This window comes from Battus philenor, unplaced genomic scaffold (assembly GCF_028537555.1).
Source record: "Battus philenor isolate CCGP_79_NKW_IND1 unplaced genomic scaffold, ilBatPhil1.0.hap1 SCAF_19, whole genome shotgun sequence".
Taxonomy (NCBI): domain Eukaryota; kingdom Metazoa; phylum Arthropoda; class Insecta; order Lepidoptera; family Papilionidae; genus Battus; species Battus philenor.
This window is the reverse complement of record NW_027181681.1, coordinates 7,231,744-7,252,336: the sequence shown is the minus strand read 5'-3', so window position 1 is coordinate 7,252,336 and position 20,593 is coordinate 7,231,744.

Here is a 20,593-nt window from a genome sequence, read left to right as displayed (position 1 = left end):
TCAATTAAGTTACCTTTCGTGTAACTATTCGCGGATAGTACGAACTTTGATTTCGATAAAATTAGCTGGAAACTTAAAATTTTTGTGGCGTAAACTGAACTGAATGTTAATGATAAGCAAGTTCTTTTTGGATGAAATCAGAGTAGTGGAAATAATTAATTAAATTATAAGTTGAATTTCTACCTATTACTGTATTACTATAGTTTATGGCCTAAACTGGCTAAAATAATTTTCCCAGATAATAACTATCGTTTGTAAGCCTCTAGTGAAGTGAAATGATATTAATAGTGGTAATAATTAGGTATTAAAGATTAAGATTAACAAATGTAAGCTTAAAATTTTCATGCAATAGCACAATTTATTGATTTCTATACACTATGATAAATTTAAAGTGAAACAAAAAAAAGTGAAACTAAAAGTAATGATAAATTAGATAAACACAAATTTTCATACAACAATCATAAATACAATTTCAGGGCAAGACATATTTGAATTTTTTTTTTTAAATATAACGTTCTCTGTACAAACTGGGACAGACGAATTCCCTTCCACCCACATCGTCAATAATAGATTTTGAATGCCGTCGAGGCTTTTGTCCGAGTCAAGTTGGCATTGTGTGACCCTTAGTACGTAGACCAAAGCCGCTAGCAGACACCAGGTAACCCTTATAACTAAAATAGATATATAAAAAATTATTAAATAAGATAATTGAATATAATAACTTAATGATATCTTAAAACAATTTCATATAAAGTTTTTTATTATTGAGTGAGATATACAACAATTCATCGCTACGATTTTAAAAAAAGTAGATTATATATTCAATTAAGCGACAAATTCGTTTACAGTCGGTACACTAATGGAGCTGCAATTACAAAGAAGGGCCGACGGCTTTGACCACCAATGTATTAATTACCAACCAAGATTTATAACAGCCAAAATTATTACGCAAAAATTATTTATTTATAAGAGAATGTAAGTACGTAGCAAGTAAAGTAAAAAAGCAAGTAATTGAATGTTATAACATCATAGAAAAAATTTCTTAATTATTCTAAGCATGTAGCAGCTTAGAACAATTAAGAAAATTTTTAATAATCTTTAATGACCATAATTACCTACATATGACCACCTGTGGACGTCCTGCGGCTGAAATGATTATAATAATGATATTTAATACTTGTTCTTAGACATTAGCATTCTTAGTAAGCACTGTCGTAATTCTAGCCACATAAAACAATTAAAATAAAAACTTATGAAACAACGGTTACAAGCCAAAGATTAATGAAATAAATCGTGTCCCCCACAGCCCCTTTACGTCGAGTACAGCAATAAGAGGCGTAATATCGTAATTTGGCAAGTCAGGTGCAGCTGCCGCCGCCATCCACGCTGAGAGATTAACCTATTCGGAGACCAAAACTCCCCGGATTAACAAAAAATTGAACTCCATTCCTTTTTAAATGATACTTAACTGTTAAATCTATCGATTATGCATTGTATATAAACAATATTAAGATTTAATGCATCGAATCAAGAATTCAGGAGATTCGTAGACAAATGAAAGTAACTGTCATTGCCCAGCGGATTAGCAAGTTAAAGTGGCATTGGTGATTTCACAGAGCACGCAGAACAAATCACTGCTAGATGCACCTTAAAGTTCTAGTTTGAAGATTACGAACCGACAGTTGCAGTTTATGAACTCCACACACAATGAGGATGGACGACCTTGTTAAGTTCTTCCGACTAACTTACGATGGACGCAAGCCGCTTCCAACCGGTGCCATTGGAAATCTATTGGGGAGGCTTCAGTCCAGCTGTGAACGTCCTACGCGAGAAGTAATAATGAATGAATGCTTTACGAAATCACTACTATAATTGCAGCGTGTAAGCTGCATCGAATATTTATATCATCGAGTTTTAGTGTTGTTCTGTGGTTATAAATTGCAGTGTTGAATATAGCTTAATTTTGCAAAAAATGTAAGAATAGAGAGATAGTTTCTGTATCATTAAGAGGAATAAAAGCAATTTTTTAATATTATTGTTAAGGTATAATTATATTTATTCATCCTTATTAATTGTATATCAAAATAATATGTAGCTCATATAAAGTACTGTTAGCGACATCTAGTATAAGCTATGTAAACTTATGTATGACTGCAATAATAATAAATATCTTTTTAGTCTGTTCTATGAATGTGAACAAGTCGTTTCAATTAATAATCCTCACACTATACGTACTAATGTACTATATATATATATTATGTATTATATGTTTAAAAAGCAACACAATGCATACACGTGGGTTTATCACTTACAATTTTAGCACACTCTAATGCATTGATAAAAAATTTAAATTTATATTCAGTAATTTTTGATACTTTCAAAATAATTTATTAAAAATATTACAATTTTTACGTTGACATTGATGAAAGCCTACATCGCATCAAATTTTCATTGTTCGAGCTTTGAATAGCAAAGAAAAATGTCAGGCTCGTCGGATGTTGGCGCCTTTAATATTTGATCAAATGGAGATATAGCCCTTTTATACAATATATGCAACGTTGTAGATTCTAAAAGTAAATATTGTATTAGTAAAAAAATTGTGAAACTTATTTTTAATAGATGCTTCGAATAGCTATTTTTATTACTAAAAAGTAGAGAATACAACACGGATTATACACCCGCGCTGTACTCTCCACTTTTATACACCACGGTCTATACATTATTTGTAAATTCGTAAAAAATTGTGTCTAGTAATTCCATTAATGATTTCGAAATATGAGAAGCTATTTATTTTTATGTCGTTGATTCAAATAGCTAATACAGTATTTCCACGCCGTTAGTACAAAAGAAACTTTCAAACACCTAAAGCAATTTGCTTGACAAATAGTTTTGAAATCGAGTGTATACAAATTTTGAAATTTTCTTCTGAAATTTAAGAAATTACATAAGCAATATATAATATGTGCTTATCTAATATACTTTTTAACAAAAAGCGAGAAATGTTATCATAATAAAATTAAACAAAGCTATTTGTATTATAATTAGCTGAATTAAAGTATAATAATTTGTGTAGTTTCAAATCAACCACCGTTTTATGCAATACAAATGGTTAATAAATTCAAAATCCGTAATTAATTTAAATGATTCATTTCTTCAAATAACTTAAGCAATATATATAATATTTTCTTTAGGCTTTCACCCTCAAGGAGGTCGGAGAAGTTTGACAAAATCATCAGGAGACACAAATGTAGCCCACTTCCATTCGAAAATCTACAAGAGCTGAACCTAAAGTGCCGCGTCTAATTAGCTCAATAATTTCCGGGCGCTTTTGCTAGAAGCCATCTAAGCAAGCAGCGCAATGGTTGCCTACTTCCACCGCCAAACAAAAGTATGCACAAGTTATTGTACTTTACTTCAAAGGGCTCCGTGATGAGGGAATCTACTTTTAAGGAAACTACTGTTTTATGACTCAATATAAGGAACAATATTACTGTGTCTTTAAATTGTTCATATTTTTCCCTGTTCGTTAAATATAACTACGAAATTTATTTATTCGTAGCTTAATAGAAGTTTTTTTACTGAAATTTTTATTTGTATTACATAATTTAAAATTGTATTAACATAATATATTAATAAATATAATAAATTAATATTTGAAGTGTATACTATATTAAATACATTATTGGTTTTTCATATTTACCATTAATGATTATATATTGGAAATATATATTAAACGTAAAGCGATCAATATTTATGAATAATACTATAAAAAATGACGTTTGTATGCGTGTTTTCAGAATATTAACAGCTGAAAAGTCAGCAATTTGTGAGTGCCGCCACAGAATTTATAAAGCCGTATCACTGACAAGTGCTCTCGTGTACCTTATAATTCTGTCACAGGTTTTTACGGAGTATATTCCGACATTAATTAACTGCATATCTTTTCTTTACCATTACAAAAGCTCGCACCTAAAACCTATTGAAAGCAAGCAGCCGAGGTAAATGCTTTTTCTATTCCGAAAGAAAATTTTTGTTAAAAATTTTAATTTCAAAATGGTTTATTTGTACATTATGATTATTGATGTATTATTAATGTAATTATTATTCAGGTAACGAAAATCTCAACGACGAACTGCTGGTAACACTGATGCACAGAAAAATCAATTTCCTCAGTCAATTTATGGTTGCACCAAAGTTCGGCATTTTTGTTACGAAGATGTAAATAAAATAAAAATAATGGATCATTCAGTATTTTTATATCATCTTAGTCGTGTTAAAGGGCATATTAAAGTTTCAAAAAGAAAAAAATGGTACATGTAACCTGAAAAATATTACTTTTTTGGATTTAAAGTCAGCATAATAGCACTAATTCGGTCCAAAGTTTTCGGTCGCGAGATTTGATGTTAAAGTTCTCGCTTACTCGGATACGCTAGGGATAAATTTAATAGAAATTTTAAAATAGTGAACCACGGCTGGTATAGCTGTTTGAAAACAATATTGATCAGCTCAATATTTGGCAGTCTATTTGGTGAAAAGTAATAAAATGAAATTGTTTTGAAAAAATTAATCACTGGATACAAATTTTAAAAACCTTTAACTAAATCGGCGCGATGTTGGCGGTTGAAGCTAACAGAACTAGTGTACAGCGACTGAACTTATAGGTGTTAGTAATAGGTGTACACAAGGTGGACAGACGATCTCAAGATCGAAAGACGCTGAATGCAGATCACTTCTAACCGGTCCTGATGGAAATCTTTAGAACATATGTAGCATTTGTCCAGTGGACGTCTTACAAATGATATGGTGATGATGATGACAAATGACAATATAAGTAGTTATAATATTAATAATAAATCAGTTACAGAACCGCGACGAATATATAGTACGTTATAATATTTGTATTCTAAATACAAATACCACTTTTTCAATTTTTTTTCTCTGCTTTAAATTAATAATGTTGTTATTTCTTGATATTATTCCTGTCTAAAAAGTGTCCCTCCTTTTTATGCGATTTGAATGTTTTATGATATACTTCTAATTCAGTACACAAGATTCATTTTCTAGAACAAGAATTACTTCACTATTCTTCTGTAATGAATCAAATAGATTTAACTGCGATTATAGCAGTTATCGTGTTATCACAATATAATCTTTAATTGCTATAAAATGAGACATAAGTGGCAATTTCCAAACGGAAGCCTATCATTATCAAGACTAAATATTACATTACCTTGAGAAATACTAACCTCTATGAAACTGGACATGCTATCTAAATAGATGAACAGTTAATTCTTCTTGAACAATAATTAAACACAATATATTATTGTATAAATACAATAGTAAGACCCTTGCTCAGTCTCTCGGATAAGTATGGGTGGCTATGTACATCTCAAACGAATTTAAATCGCCGTGTACGTTCGTCACCGGTTGTACCGGCTTTTTTCTCGAACACCGTCTTTGCTCGCATATTTTGTAGCACCGAAAGCAAATCAGTAGTACGAGTGACAATTTCTTATTTTGTTTACTTTATCGGATATTATAAGTGATTTGAATCAATTCGTTCCTTCTTCTTTATTTTTTTTTTTGAGTGAATCTATCGGTACCTTTATCTTTTGCGTTGAGTCATTTCACTGTTTTTTATTTGTTATTAGATCTAATTAAACTTCTTTTGATAAACACTAACTTGCTCACGTTGTTTCAGTTGCAAGTAAGATTTTAGTATTATTTTTCTGAAACGATATACACAGAATTAGGTCAATAACGTTTAAGGCTTAATTATATTTATTTAATTACTTATGTTTATAATTCGCAAAGTGTTAAAGTCAAATCATGTAATTTTTAATAATTATTAAACCAATAAATGCAAACTACCCCTAAAGATCTAAGCAATTAAAACGATAAACATACTAAATATTAAATACTTTTAAAGAACAGATGAGGATAGTACTTATACGCTAAAGTTTAATGAATATTTCTCCTTGGTGCTCGACATCACGGACAGTATGAGCTAGCCTTCCCGTGTCACCGACTACGAGTTAAGTTCGCGAACTTTAACATCGCGATCCCTATACGGTCGAAAGTCTACAATTTTGTAATAATAAAAAAAATTTGATATGGATATATTATAATATGTACATATCTAATGTTGCGGTTTCATAACAGATCTAATTACAATTACAAATTAAATCCCTTTATTTTGTGTTTGAAGATAGTTAACATTACATGTTCTGAGAAGCAAACATCATCACCACACATATTTTATATCCCACAGAACGCATCCAAATTTTTACTCATGGCGTATTTACAGTTACTAAATCAATCTATTTTTAATTTGATGCACCATACTTCCTGTAATCACATATATTTCTTATCCATTAAGAACACATATGTACCCACATATACTATTTCTATTATATTTTAAATTTACGGCTCCTTTAAATTTCTTACATCCGAAAGAATAACAAAAATGCTCCACTGTCAATATTTGAAACCTGCAAACATTTCATTTATTAGTTAGTTATGTAATATCTTGATCGTATTTCGATTTTCAACTTAATCCTTAGCTTTTGTCACGTTCTCTTTAAAAGTGGGCGCCATCTTGAAATGTGACGGTTGACGAGCTTACTCATTGACGCTTTCCTATTTAAAATTCGCCCTCTTTTATTCGCCTGCTATTTCATTTTTACTACCAGCGGATCTAATTTACTGAAGTATCCATTGTTGTGCGACCATGAGTACGTCTCATAAATTCTGTTCATTAAAATTAAATTTGTATTGAATTAAGGTCTAAGAATATTGTATTGAAAGTAAAATCGATGGAAGCATACTCCTTCGAAGGAAGTCATATTAACTTGTTTCGAAGGAGTGATACAATTGTTCAATTCCAATCATTTTTTTATGAAAATACTATTTCTAATTGGCAGCTATGTACCATAGTGCTATGAACAACTTTTGAAACTGTACGAATATATTTGCGCGTAAGTCAAAAGATTTAGAGAATGCGGAGCCAACATGGCATTGGAACATTACACATAACACATTACTCTTTAAAAAGTGCGATAGGTAGAGGCGACATTTTATATTTTTTATTAATTTTATTACTTTAGTTAATTGATAATCAGAGCCGTGGTAGTCCATCGGTAGAGGACAAAGACTTGCTATAGAATGTCGCGGGTTCGATTCTCTAAATACAATCTTATGTACTTTATACTTTGTGCATTAATGGATAAAGGATTCCTATTGTACACAAACAAGTTTCCAGAAGTAGGGCAGCGGTGACCTATAATATACTCTTATAATACCAAAATTATGATATCGCCCAATCCATATCTTTGGGAGAGGCGTGTACTTTTAGTCGGCATCACGCGAGCTCAGCGTTTGAGCGTTCGGACGTGTCTCCCGACTTTCCTGCCTCCCGTATTGATGACTTGCAATTAGGTTCGCTGCCTTGCAACCCGGTGCAAGGAATTCCTGCGCACAGCGATTAGAAGTGCGGAAGTGTCCTCGAACTTTCCCGCCGCCCTCACTGCTGTTGCTGCCTGTTAAATCCTGTGCGCGCCTGCGCACGAAATCGGACTTCGGACTTTCCCACATCCCGTAGTTGCCGACGTAGTGTCCGCCTTCTTGCACCTCAGTGCAATAAATCCCTGCGATCAGCGTTTGGAGTGTCGGAATTATCTCGGGACTTCCCCGCCTCTCTTAGTAGCTGACGCAGATTATTGTTTCTAACTGCTAGAGAACGTCTAAGGTCGTCCCTAAGAAACCGGCAGTGAACGCACGTTCAGTCTGTGAACGGTCGCAGACTGCGCTGTTCCTGTCGCTTCGGTCCGGACGGCTTCTTCGTCGTGCCGAGTCAAAAAGCAAGACGCGCTCGAGCCGTGTTGACGCGCGTGTTCGGTCAACATTTGTTCTTAGGAACTCAGAGGAACTTAATGCCCTCGCGCTATACTTCGCCAATGTAGACCTCGACGAGGTCTGCATCCTCGCCGCAAAACTTCGCAAAGCCTCCGGTCCCTCGGAGCGCTTTCTCTGTATTGCGGAGCACTCGGCCCTTCTCGCCGCCTTTAAAGCGGAATTTAAATAATATCCGCTCCCCCGTGTCAACGCAAGGATACACGCCTCTCACATCGAGCCCCGGCGATCTCGACGCACATGTCATGCACTACTCACTTACACATGACACGGCGGCCGCGTCCGCCTAACCCGCGTACAAGCGAGTGCGGTCCGGAGAGGCCCGTGTCTCCCCCGACCGCCGAGTAGTCCTCGCTTTATGCTACATACGCTACACCCCTCTCACTACCACTATACACCTACACGGGTATAGTTCTCCGCGTGTGGACGTCTACGTCGTCACTGAGGTACGATCCCCAGCACAAAATTTTTAATCCGTGGACCTCTGTTTCCACGAGCTCAATTTCGATGAAGCTGTACAAAACCTAAACCGGCTAGCAGCACAACTTCTAACAAATCAAATACAAACTTTTAGTCGGCTTCTGCGGGCTAAAACAACGATGCAATAAACTGTTAAAGCGTATCTCTATACACATTTTGTCTAATCCATCACCTAATAAGATGAAACTGATAGTCTAAATTAATATTGTTAAAAGTAATTGCTAATTTAACATGTCAATTTGCGAACTTTCTACTTGAATACGAAATGTTAAAAAGTAAAGTATTAAATATACTAAGAAGAATTGTATTTGTATAAATATAATTAAAAAAAATATAGCTCAAGATATATGTTAGACACGTGAAAGAAAATATTAAAATTAATAGGAGACTATTCGTAAAAAACTTAACTGTAATATACATATATTACCCGGCATTTGATTTGTAACTCCGGGCAGAAGAATAGAACTATTTTAGAACTCGGAAGGGTTCTGTGTTGTAGAGCGTATCTTTATCGCAAGTTGCTTAGATATCGATTTACAAACTCGAACCTAAGTTAAATACCGAGAACTAAACTACTAGTTTAAAAGAGAAAACGATAGGCAACAAGATAAATCGGTCATAAATCGATTTCATGTGACACTTTGGCAAATCCACTTTATGTAACGTGTATTCATTCCAGCCAGTGAATAATATGGAGGTAATTACTAACAATTGTTTTTTAGCTCATCTAAAAGTCTCTGCATTGGCCGTACAATTTTATTAAACAACTAGTACCGTACCTATGTTATAGCTAAGGAATAATGAAGCTTTACCTGTGAAGTAACCGTAATTAAGGTTAAAGATGCTTTCTCCTTAATTTAACATATTGTATTTTGTATGTTATTATTATCATTCATGCCGAAGGACATTTACCAAATAGATTGCCAATAGTATCGGTGGTCTACGAAGTACATCAGACGTCTTCCGACGAACTCAACAAGATCGTTTGTCTACCTTATGGGTGAACATCCTATGCTTCGTTTGGCGATCCTTGGTCTACTCCAGAACTTAAAGGACCTAGCGACATACTTTACCGCACTAAATGACCAGCCATCTGCTGAACTAAGTCCATTACTTTTCATTAATTTCTTTAAATTTTTTAATTTAAAATCGTAGATCAATCCTGCGCATAGCCCGCTTCATGCACCTCATTGAGCGATAGCGAACTTACTAATAAGAGACCCCGTTGCAAAATATTACAAAATAAATTATATTATATTACACGTCAATACATTTGACGTGTATTATTGTAATATAATTGAGTAAAAATGTAAGAGTTTGACTAAAATCATTGATTTTGAAAACGAAGACCGAACTTTTTGTTATTTTCTCTTGGGTTCTTTTTATTACTGAACTATTAAAACAACTCGCAGTCACGTTTACAATGCTTGACTAATAGTTTGGAGGGCTTTATTCACATTTTAACTGTATTACTTGCAAATAACAATTCAAATACATTTTCTTGGCCCTTATATATCATAAGAAAATTTTCATGAAAGCTCCTTTAATTAATCCTTGGCTTACAGGAATTATAAGTTAAAGCACACATCTATGTCTAACTGCAAGTTATATAAATAAACGCGAATATGAATATAAAATCAGGAGAGAATACTTAACGAAAATCCACACGCTCGCTTTTTATGAGGCTGTATTTTTTCGGGTAGATACGTCGGTGTGTGTTTATGTTTCATATTTCAACTTCTTCGTTTCAATCACCTTCATTTTACGAACATTTGTAATTTATCTGTCTAGTTACTTTTTATCTACATTTAAACATACTACTCTATGTTTATTATTTTTTGATTTAGTTATCTATTAAACCACCACAATTTATCTACATTCGGAATATATAATCAAGCATAAGAGCCTATATTTTGTTTTGAAATGAATAGATCTGTGAAAGAATCAATACAATCAAATACATACATATATATTATTACTGATCGTTACATATATATAAATATATCTATATATATATATTTATCATATATATATATATATATATATATATTTAAATGATAGATATCAAATTATAAAAATTTACTTAAAAAAACAGGTGTCATAATTTCAATTTAGCCGTGTAAATAATTCAACTGAATTTTGTGTATATTTGACGATCTGCGATATTTACATATGTATACATTTTTATCATATTATACTCGTATATCACAAATATGAAATCCCATTGCAGTTTGGCGTAGAAGGTTAGCTCAAAAAATAGTATGTACAAAATCTCTTTCTTGTACTCCGATTTCAGCACTTTTCAGGTATAGTCAATGTTAGTTTTTTGTTCGTTCAGTGATAAATTAAAATTAAACCAATGGATAACAAGATAAAGCATTGTACATATCGTCTCTTATTATTTATCATCATTAAGTTTTAAAGATTAAAGACGTGCCATCTCTCAACAGTACTATTCCAGAGTTGTCTTTTAGAAGGTAAAACATTAACTTAAACGAGGAATAACAAAGGGCTTAGTATTGAGCCTCGAAGCACGCCCATTTATGAAAATTATCAAGAAGAACGTTTTCTTCAAGTAGACCATTTTAATTTGAACTTAATAAACCTAAAGCTCTATTTATAATTCCTTATTGCTATAATTTTCTTATTAGAGTCTCGGCTGGACAAGTTAAAAAAGCAGCATGTGTCATCATGTGACTCGTTCCAAACCTGAAGAATATTTTGTATCATCTCTACCTCAGCATTAGTTATCAAGTGACCCTTTTAAAACTAAATTGTTTTTTGTTTGATAGAAATGTTTAAACCGTCATGTTAAAATACATTTTTCTAAGCGTTTCTATAATGTTTGTATTATACGTTTATAGTATACGTACCTGATATGAATAGTAGAGTTATTTTACTATATTTCATTAAGCAAGTGAACATCTTAATATTAATGCATCTTTTAAATATTACCGTGAAATCTAAAGCAACATTATTGATAACACAGTGAGTTGATAACGCTTACAGAAATGCCTTACAGGTATTTTAAGCAATGAACTTTAATCGTTTAAAAAATTTATACTGAGTTTAAACCAGAAACCTAGAGTACTTTTATACACATTTTCAATTAAACGATGAGCGGTTGATGAAGAATTTAAACATTTAGGTAGTAGAAATTGGATCAGTGAAAAATATTTCCATAACGATTGATTCCTTGAAATATGGTCCTAAAATATATTTCGACGAGGAAAGTGCTTTTATTCACATTAATTTTTAATAAAATAATACCGGTCGATGGCGAAAAATTCAAACATTTTGTAGTTAAAATTAGAATAAAAAGGTTTTAAACCCCGTTGTAATTTTTAAATCTGATTTTATATCTGCTATCTATGAAGTCATTTAGTTAGTTACTAGAAATCGTTAAGCCGAGATAATGCGTTTTCGCGACTTCTTCAATAATTAATTCCTTTTTTAATTTCTTCATTGCTACTCAAATTATGTTTTATATTTCATTATACTACTCAAATATAATTGTGTATGTTCACTTTTTTATGCTTTTGAGAACGGTTTTAGCGTTTCATTAAGCTCGTCTTTTTGTGCTAAATATGAGGGAAAAACATTGTATTTGGAAAAGTTTATTTCAGTTAAGCTGTAGAAAAAGAGAAAAATAAAATGAAAACATTAGCGATGCATATCATATTACCTACCTTATTCAATCCAAAACGAAAACAATTAACGTCCACACGTCCACGTTTACGTTCAAAATTTGTCAAGCACAAAATACATTCACATACATCGCACAAACGTAGTAGAGTAACGTAGCGCAGCACACGTGAGGCGTGTCATACGAAATCACCGGACGCACGCGGTCACTCGATCAGCTGTTCGAAACACGGAACGATCAGTTGGACAAACGCGCATCCGGGCTCAGTGTTGAAGGAGAACACCATACAGGGGGCAGAGAGACCGGCTCCCATTCACACCTTTTAAGGAAAAGGTCTCGCGTGGATTAGGTGGCGGCATTTCGTAAACTCCAAGCGGGCAGACCCGCCGCTCTCGCCGCCACACTAATCAGTAATCGTTGCCGGGAAGGGAGGCTGCGTCGATCTCCCCCGCCCCGCGCCGCTTTCTCACCCCTCTGCTCTCACAACCCCCGCTCATATCGCGAACACTAAGGATGTGAGACACTCAATTAGGTACAAACTGAAGTTCTTTGTTTCTTTATATCCTTTTATTTTTATTAGGATATAATATCATAACTACATTTCAAACAAAGTCTCATGTTTACTGACCGAAAACAATTACTTCACATTGCATCAATTTACAAAACAGGTAATAACGGTATCATGATCATTATACCGAAAAAAGTAACTAAGTTGACAATTATACCCATGTTTCATTATTACACCCAGTTAATTTAAAAATGGAATATTCAATTTTAACAAATTTAATATCTGAAAGTGTATTCGTTTTTAAATATTTTTCATAACTTGTGAACAATATCCGAAAAAAAAGTAGTTTGAGATTAAAGAGGTTAGCAGTTCTGTGTATTTAACCCTACACCACATACTCCGTGGTCAGTTCTGAGAGAAGCCGAATTTTCAGGGGTGACACACTTTCATTAAATATTCATTCCTAGCTTATAAATTAGATAGTCCTACGTATTAACCGACACTTTACAAGTTTACGCCAAAACCTTACTATCGTTTTGATATAAGTGATAACCTTAACATATAATATTTAACTATAAAGTTTATGAAAAAGGATTCTTTCACGTAATGAATTCTTCTATTTTATTATTATTGTCAAAAGACAAAGGCACGTTTTTGCAATAATATTTTAACGAAACTTCATTTTACGTCATGTTGGCCGTTTTCACTTTGAAACTGAAGATCGTACAAAGTGTTAGCCCAGTTAGCTTTGTACAGTATTATGTTCATTGGAACAAGATAACGTTTGACGATAACTACACAAGATCAATGTCATAGACCCATCGACCTAGTAATTTTAATAATGCATAGAAATCCGTAATTATTTTTAATCTTTATTTACTCGCTTTATCTCTTTTGAATACAGTGCAATATACAAGTAAATAAAAATTATACCATTCATAATTAATTTGTTTTCGAAAAGTTCCTGGGATAACAGACGCAAATGTAATAAAACAATGTATATTCTTTATAATCCATGTCGAATACTATAATGTCATTTCATTTAATCATATAGTGCTACGTTTTGTTCAAAATTGGTGAATTCGTTATTTATTTTGTCGCGCGACCCTGAAATACACGCCTGCGCTGTACGTTCAAGTCAAGTGCCGATCTTAGCTCTACCATCTTTTAAAATGCAACGACTCGACAGCTGTGGGCATCAGTGCAACTAGGAAATTCAAATAGTTCATTACCTCAAAGTTTTTAATAAAAATTTCTATGCATTTTGCAAATGTGGTAAACACTTTATATGGTGTTATTCGTAAAATTTCTTAATTTCTATTAAGACTTAATTTCTTAATAAACAGTTACGTTTGTAACCCATTTTGTAGCCAGCATTTTTTTTTAAATAATAACGCTGTCATTTAATAAAAATATGTCACTAAAATAGTAAGCATTTATAATATTATTCAGGACACGAGTGTTCATTTTCTTTATAATTTATATTAAGTTTTATATAATAGAAAACTTAAATCAAAATTCCGAACTGGAAATTTGAGATGACACTGATATAAACGGACGAGGGTTTTCTCCCCCTATCGCAGATGGCCCGGTGGGAGGGAATGGTTCATTGTTCTGTCACAGGTGAGTGCAGACGGGTCGGGGTTGGCTTTTCTATGAAGCAATTCTACGCTCGTAAAAAAGAGAATGATTGTACAGGTAGCTATAGATTACTCGTTTTCATAGTGACACAAATTTGTTTGGGTCGGTGTTCTCCTGCGCAATTTATACCCTTCTTTAGGCCTCATAAAGTGAGTAACTGCGTTATATCTGATAAAGTGTATGTCTATAAATCTGTGTTAAGTTTTATTAAAACATTTTTTGTTGTGGAATTTTAAAGTAGAGTCAAAAATAAAATAGATTAAAAAAATGAATAGATAATAAGTTGAAGATCGTTAAGAGTTCTGTTAAGACTTCTTTTGTCGAAAAAACGTATTTTATCTTTCGTTATTATACACTTACGCATGTCTTTAAATTATCATAGAATTAAGAAGTTCATCAAAAACTTCTAAACTATTACAGCGTTAATAATTATTTTGGTTATTATTATTATATTATTTATTATATTATTCTACTGCTGTACATGATGTAAAAGCAATCGCAAAAAAACCCTTTTTATTTTATGGCGGGATCGCCGTGAAAGGATGTCATTATTGAAAAGCTATATTAGCAACAACTGAAATCTGATTCTAGTTTCTATGAAAGGGATCACTTTTAATGATCCTTTGTGGTTAATAATACAAAAACTTATAAAACTTTCTTCATATACTTTTTAACAGAATTACATGGAACTTTCTAAATTAATTACTTTTGGGCGACGTTATTAAGTACTGCCTTTGTTATTAGGCTATTGCTTAAAAGCAAATGTCGTTTCTTATAGTTGGAGCTGGCAGACATTAGGTAAAAGACTAAAGTTATTAATGTCTAAATTAAAACATTGAGAAATTGTACCTCTATTTTTAGTTTGAACAGGTCTGACAATACCTAATTTTAATTCGTGTACTATGTGAATAGGTATCTCCTTAAAAATTTAATGCTTATTCCTTTAACCTCTTTTGGAACATACATACACATATTAAATAAAAGTAGCAACGGTGCATATTTCTTCCAAAAAAAGAGTTACACGGGTTATTTATAACCTTAAAACTATAGATTCACGGAAAGATGTTTATGATAAAATTGGTATTTTAAGATTTGCATCTCAATACATATTTAATATCATAAAATTTATGCGCCATAATTTAATTTTGTATATGTAATATAATTAAAATTTCGTCTTCAAAGAGTTAACAAATTCTTCGTAGGTGTTCAAGTGTACACATACAATAAAAATCCAGAAGATTTGTTAGACCTTTCTTTCTTAGTTTTAAATAAATCTTATTATACGATTCATGAGTTTCTAGTTAATCGATATGTGTGGAACTGAGTTTGTTGACTCATTTACATGGTTAGTATTATTACATAAAGTATATTTGGACCACTACAGATTTTATTTAAAAAGAGCAACTGTTCAGTTTCAAGCCGGCTCTTCTCAGCAAATCAGCATTAGCGACCTGGTAGTAGCTTACTATTTATAAAGTTAAAATAATCGACAATTCACAAGATTTTATTGACGTAGAATGGGCGAATTTTACTTCTTTCGTAAAAAGCAAATCAGTGTTTTTTCTTGAAAAATAACTATTAAAAATATCGAAGGTATATTAAAACATGCTGAATTACATACCTCACAGCACATTTTTGTTTAATATTAAACTAAATTGAGATTATAAAAGAAACACGAGATTCTTAAATACTTCTTAATAAAAAAGGAGTTCATAATTACAAAAAAATGAAAAAGCGGCGGACTGATTTGAAATACGAATTTAAAACTTACCAGCAGGATTTTCACAATGGAAATTAAAAAGTAGGCCATAGCGGGATTATGTGAGATTTGTGTATCAATGACTTGGTTTTATTTCGACATATTTTTCACATTTCAGTCATCATTGTACCTTAAATAGGTTTATTTTATTGGTATTTTAAATAAAGAACAGCAAGATAAGTAATTAAACGTATTTATGTTGTATAACGTGGTATGTATAACGATACGGTTTTGTGACGCAATATTTTAAATTCTTTGATTAATTACAAAAAGTTCACTATCTATCAAACGTTAAAAGAAATATCATTACAACAATTTGCTGGTAGCTCCTACAATATATTACTGGAGTTGAAAAAAGGGAGTCAAATAAATAGTATTTTAAAAAGTGTCTTGTGAGTAACAAATGACTTTTTATATTACAAAATTTATTCATAAGTATTAAATATATCATATGATATAGAATGAAAACTAAAGTACCATTAATAAGATTAAATGTACTTGTAACGAAAAATGCGTTTCAACGAATGGCAATTTTGTATCGGGAAAAGCAATCAATGTCAGATGGTCACTTGAAAGAACGACGACCTCGACTAGTATGCGAGAAGATATGAAAGGTATGATTTGAAATGCCTACGTTTCTGTGACAGTGTTTTGGTTTCTACAGGTTCCCTTCTATTGCAACAACTCATAGAATATATAGTAAACATAACTTAACGAACTTGTTACATTTTAAATTAAAGGTTTATTTTATCTATATCATTAGTTCCTAAAGTGGACCAGTTGGATCCCTAGGATTCTTCGGATGATTTACAGGATTTTACGTTGGCATGTCAAGAAAATAGAATCCATGGAAATTTATCTGATTTCAAAATTAAAGAATTAAAATATTGACGTATCTTTACCTATCAATATACGCAGATAATATTTTAAGAAGCTTAACAACTAATATTAATCTGCTATCTCATTTAGTACAAAGCGTAGAAACTTGCAAACCGCTGCCGCCGTTTGCGATGCCTGTTCAGACATGCAAAGAGATAAAATGCGACTTATGCTGTGCGCTTACAACCCTGGATGAACTTGTTTGTTTCTTCATCAACATAAATACAAATGCCCAAGACAAATGTAACTCATTTATTTCCAGAATTCCAAAAAGATAAGTAAAAACAGGGTCCTGAGGAAAATGATAATAATTTTGTGTACGTAAGTGTAATTTTGGGTTTAAATGTAACAATATCGGCAATGGTAGCCAAGCGAAATAAGAGTGTCTTGCGATCGCAGGTCGTGGGTTCGATTTCCGGGGTACAATCTTATATAATTCACACTTTGTGCATGCATGTATTCAACATAGGAATTCAAAAACTTAAAACAACTTACGAGAGGATGCGATCGCAAGCTCGCGTGTCAATAGTGGTTATGACGTATGCTCCCATTAATATTTTTGGGAGAGGCCTATATCTTGCAGAGTGTGCCTACGGGCTGTAAACGGCGAAGATGAGACTAGAGGATTAACTGACATTAAATGGAAAACAATCGATTACATATAAATTAAAGGCTCTGACAATTTTTGACAGAAAACGTGTCCATGAAGTAGCAAAATAAAACAATTTGATCAAAAAGATACGAATACAATTATATTACAAAGTATAAATAACTGATGGTAGTTCTTTCTGCAATGTAAGAAATAAAATGTGTGTGTATTTTCTGTACACGGTAAAAAAACATCGTTCTAAATTATAAGTACCGCACATTGAGTAAAGTTTAATAGAGCAACTGTGTTCACTCGAGGGAAATCTACAGCACAAGCAATACATTTATAAAATTAACATTACAAATTCAATGAGAACAGTAGTTTGATAAAATACATGTTTTACTTCAGAAAAAAGTTTATTGTATAATCGTAAATGACTGGGTTGCGGCATAGGCCTTGATTTAAAAAAATTGTTTCAAAATAATTAATGTATAATGAATACGTTATTTTATGTATATGTACAGGAACCCGTAAAATTGTTACGATCAAACTTAAATACTCGAAAATATGTCATACTATATCATTTAAAGGTTCCAGAAATAACATGGGTACTATGTAACAGATATTTAAATCATAAACATGTAAATTAAACATTAAAAAAGCCTAATTCAAATACGTAATTTTATGTCTGGACATCTGTTTAATTAATTGTTCTAGACTGAAATGACAGTTTAGTACACCCGCAGAATACACACACGGAATTTAATTGTTAGTTATCTACGTAAATATAGTTTCCACCTATTTACTCACTCATCAGGATATCTCTAGAACGATAAGAAGTTTATGACAAGAACGATATACCGATAAGGACTTTAAGATTACAAATTTGGTCGAAATATCTTTGTGCCCAGTTAAAGTTAGCCAAGAATGCATTTTACGAAATTCTACCCGCAACGGGAGTTAAGAGACCATTCATTAAACAATGTATACTCTTAATCTATAGCGCTTACGCACTTTAAAGATGAGGCAGATGTTGTTTTAATTTTCCGTATGACGACGCTGTAACACCCAATTAATTAATCCAAATTAATTTTAAAATTAAACATTTTGAATTGGTTTTAAAAATTGGTTCTGGATTTATTGTTTTCATAACGAACCTGCTTGCTTTAAATTTTATGAAATACAAGAAAGAGACTAAGAGGCCGATTACAGTAACATATATGCATAAAGAAGTTTTTTTTTAAAAAAAGTGCAATTATTAACTTTATCAATTAAAGCCGTGATCATAATAATACCTACAGAACTCAAAATGAGCAATTTTTTTATATATATTTAGCAAAAAATCTTAGCTTACGTAACGGCAATGATAATAGTTGTAATGATAATATATTCCATTCAAATCGCTACAAATTAAATGTGAGTAAATATGTTGGAGAGTTCAATTGAAACCACTCTTTACAAATAGTGGCTTTAGCTGAACGTTAATTGGCAACGCAATGCCATATCCACTGGCTAATCAAAACTTTTACAATGAACTTTGTACACGCTCCGTTAGACCGTTTTATATGCAGCTTAGTGCATTTTGAGATACACAAAAGAGGTTTATTATGGAATCAATTCAAACATCTATAACTCAAATTAAATTAAGATTATTATAGAACAAAGTTTTAAATAAAATTTTAGAATTATTGATGATAAAAATCAATAAAATTAAACAGACTGATTGGAAATAGATATAAAAGCTTTGGAGAGGTAAATATATAGCCAACATTCTGTCAATTAGTATAAAGTACACCCCATCCAAATATCAATGGTTTCGAAAATAATAAATAACGTAATGATATTAATAGAAAACGTTTTTAAACTCCGTATTAGTACGTATTAAAATAACTGTCATAAATTATTGACCTGTCAAGTTCCAATAGAAAAAATAAATTAAAATGACATATTTCAGAGAAAGTCGAAAGTCGCTTGATGCGGGCAAAGCAAGGCCGGTCGTCGTGGTCATCTTTAGGGAAGGTCTATGCCTAACAATGGAAATCTTTCCGGTGACATAATCATGATGATTCCATAATAAAAATTTAAACATGGTTATTGGAAATAGTTATAAAAACTTTAAAGTCGTGAATAGAAAAATTAATAATGAAATAGCTCGTTTATCAGCATTGAAGCTACACACATTAGTTTCATTTTTGCTCTTACTGCCTGAGGCCAACCAATCACCTTGAGCTTCTTCGATTATCATCTCATTTCAAAAATCATACACAAAGCAAGCTACTTACTCCGTTTTTTAAAAGTTAAGCCTAAACTATAAGTATTCGCTGACTTATCCACGTTTAATATTTTCCCTGTTAATATTTTAATAAAAAATTGTGAAGGAAATGTATGGATTATTATAAATTTCCATTTTTAATAGTTGTGATATTAATATCTCAAACTAAAATAAAATTTTATTTCATAATGTTTATAACATATTTTTATAGATATCGTATACAAATAAATTGCTCTACTTTAAAATAATTAAACAACTATATATAATATATTGAAATAAAACAATTGTCAGATAAATAAAGAGATGAGCTGACCAAAATGCTTTAGGCTTGGACAATCAGCGCCTATCGATTTTCACAAACTTCAACAACCCTCTGCGGTCGCCAACTTCGCCACTTACTAATCGTTGCCTTCTCAAACCCAACGAGCGTAATAAAGACAGGATGGGTACTTGGTGTCCAAGATAAACACGGAAGCGGCATCGAATCCTTTTTGTTTTTATCTGAATTCCGAACTTTAAAATACATAATGCGTAACCGTTTTACATATTATTTAGACATTCTATTTCAATTTTAACGTTTTTATAAGTTCATCGCGGCACTCTTGTGCTTCGTAATAAGTATAAATAATATATTTTTTGACAACAGGAAAAATCTAAATGATTTTTTAGTTTATCACATTCCCACCTGAAAGTTTGAGATTTATTCAATAACATTAGAAATAAAGTTAGATACATAAAGTTTTTTGAATAAAATGTTTTATGTGTAGGACAAATACGAGCGTTTGTACTGAATATTATATTTACATAAAATTATTACATCTAGATTTAATTGATTATTTATAACCAGCTTATCACATACGTACATTCTGCACAATGCGGATTAAATCTGGAAGCTTTCATAATATTCT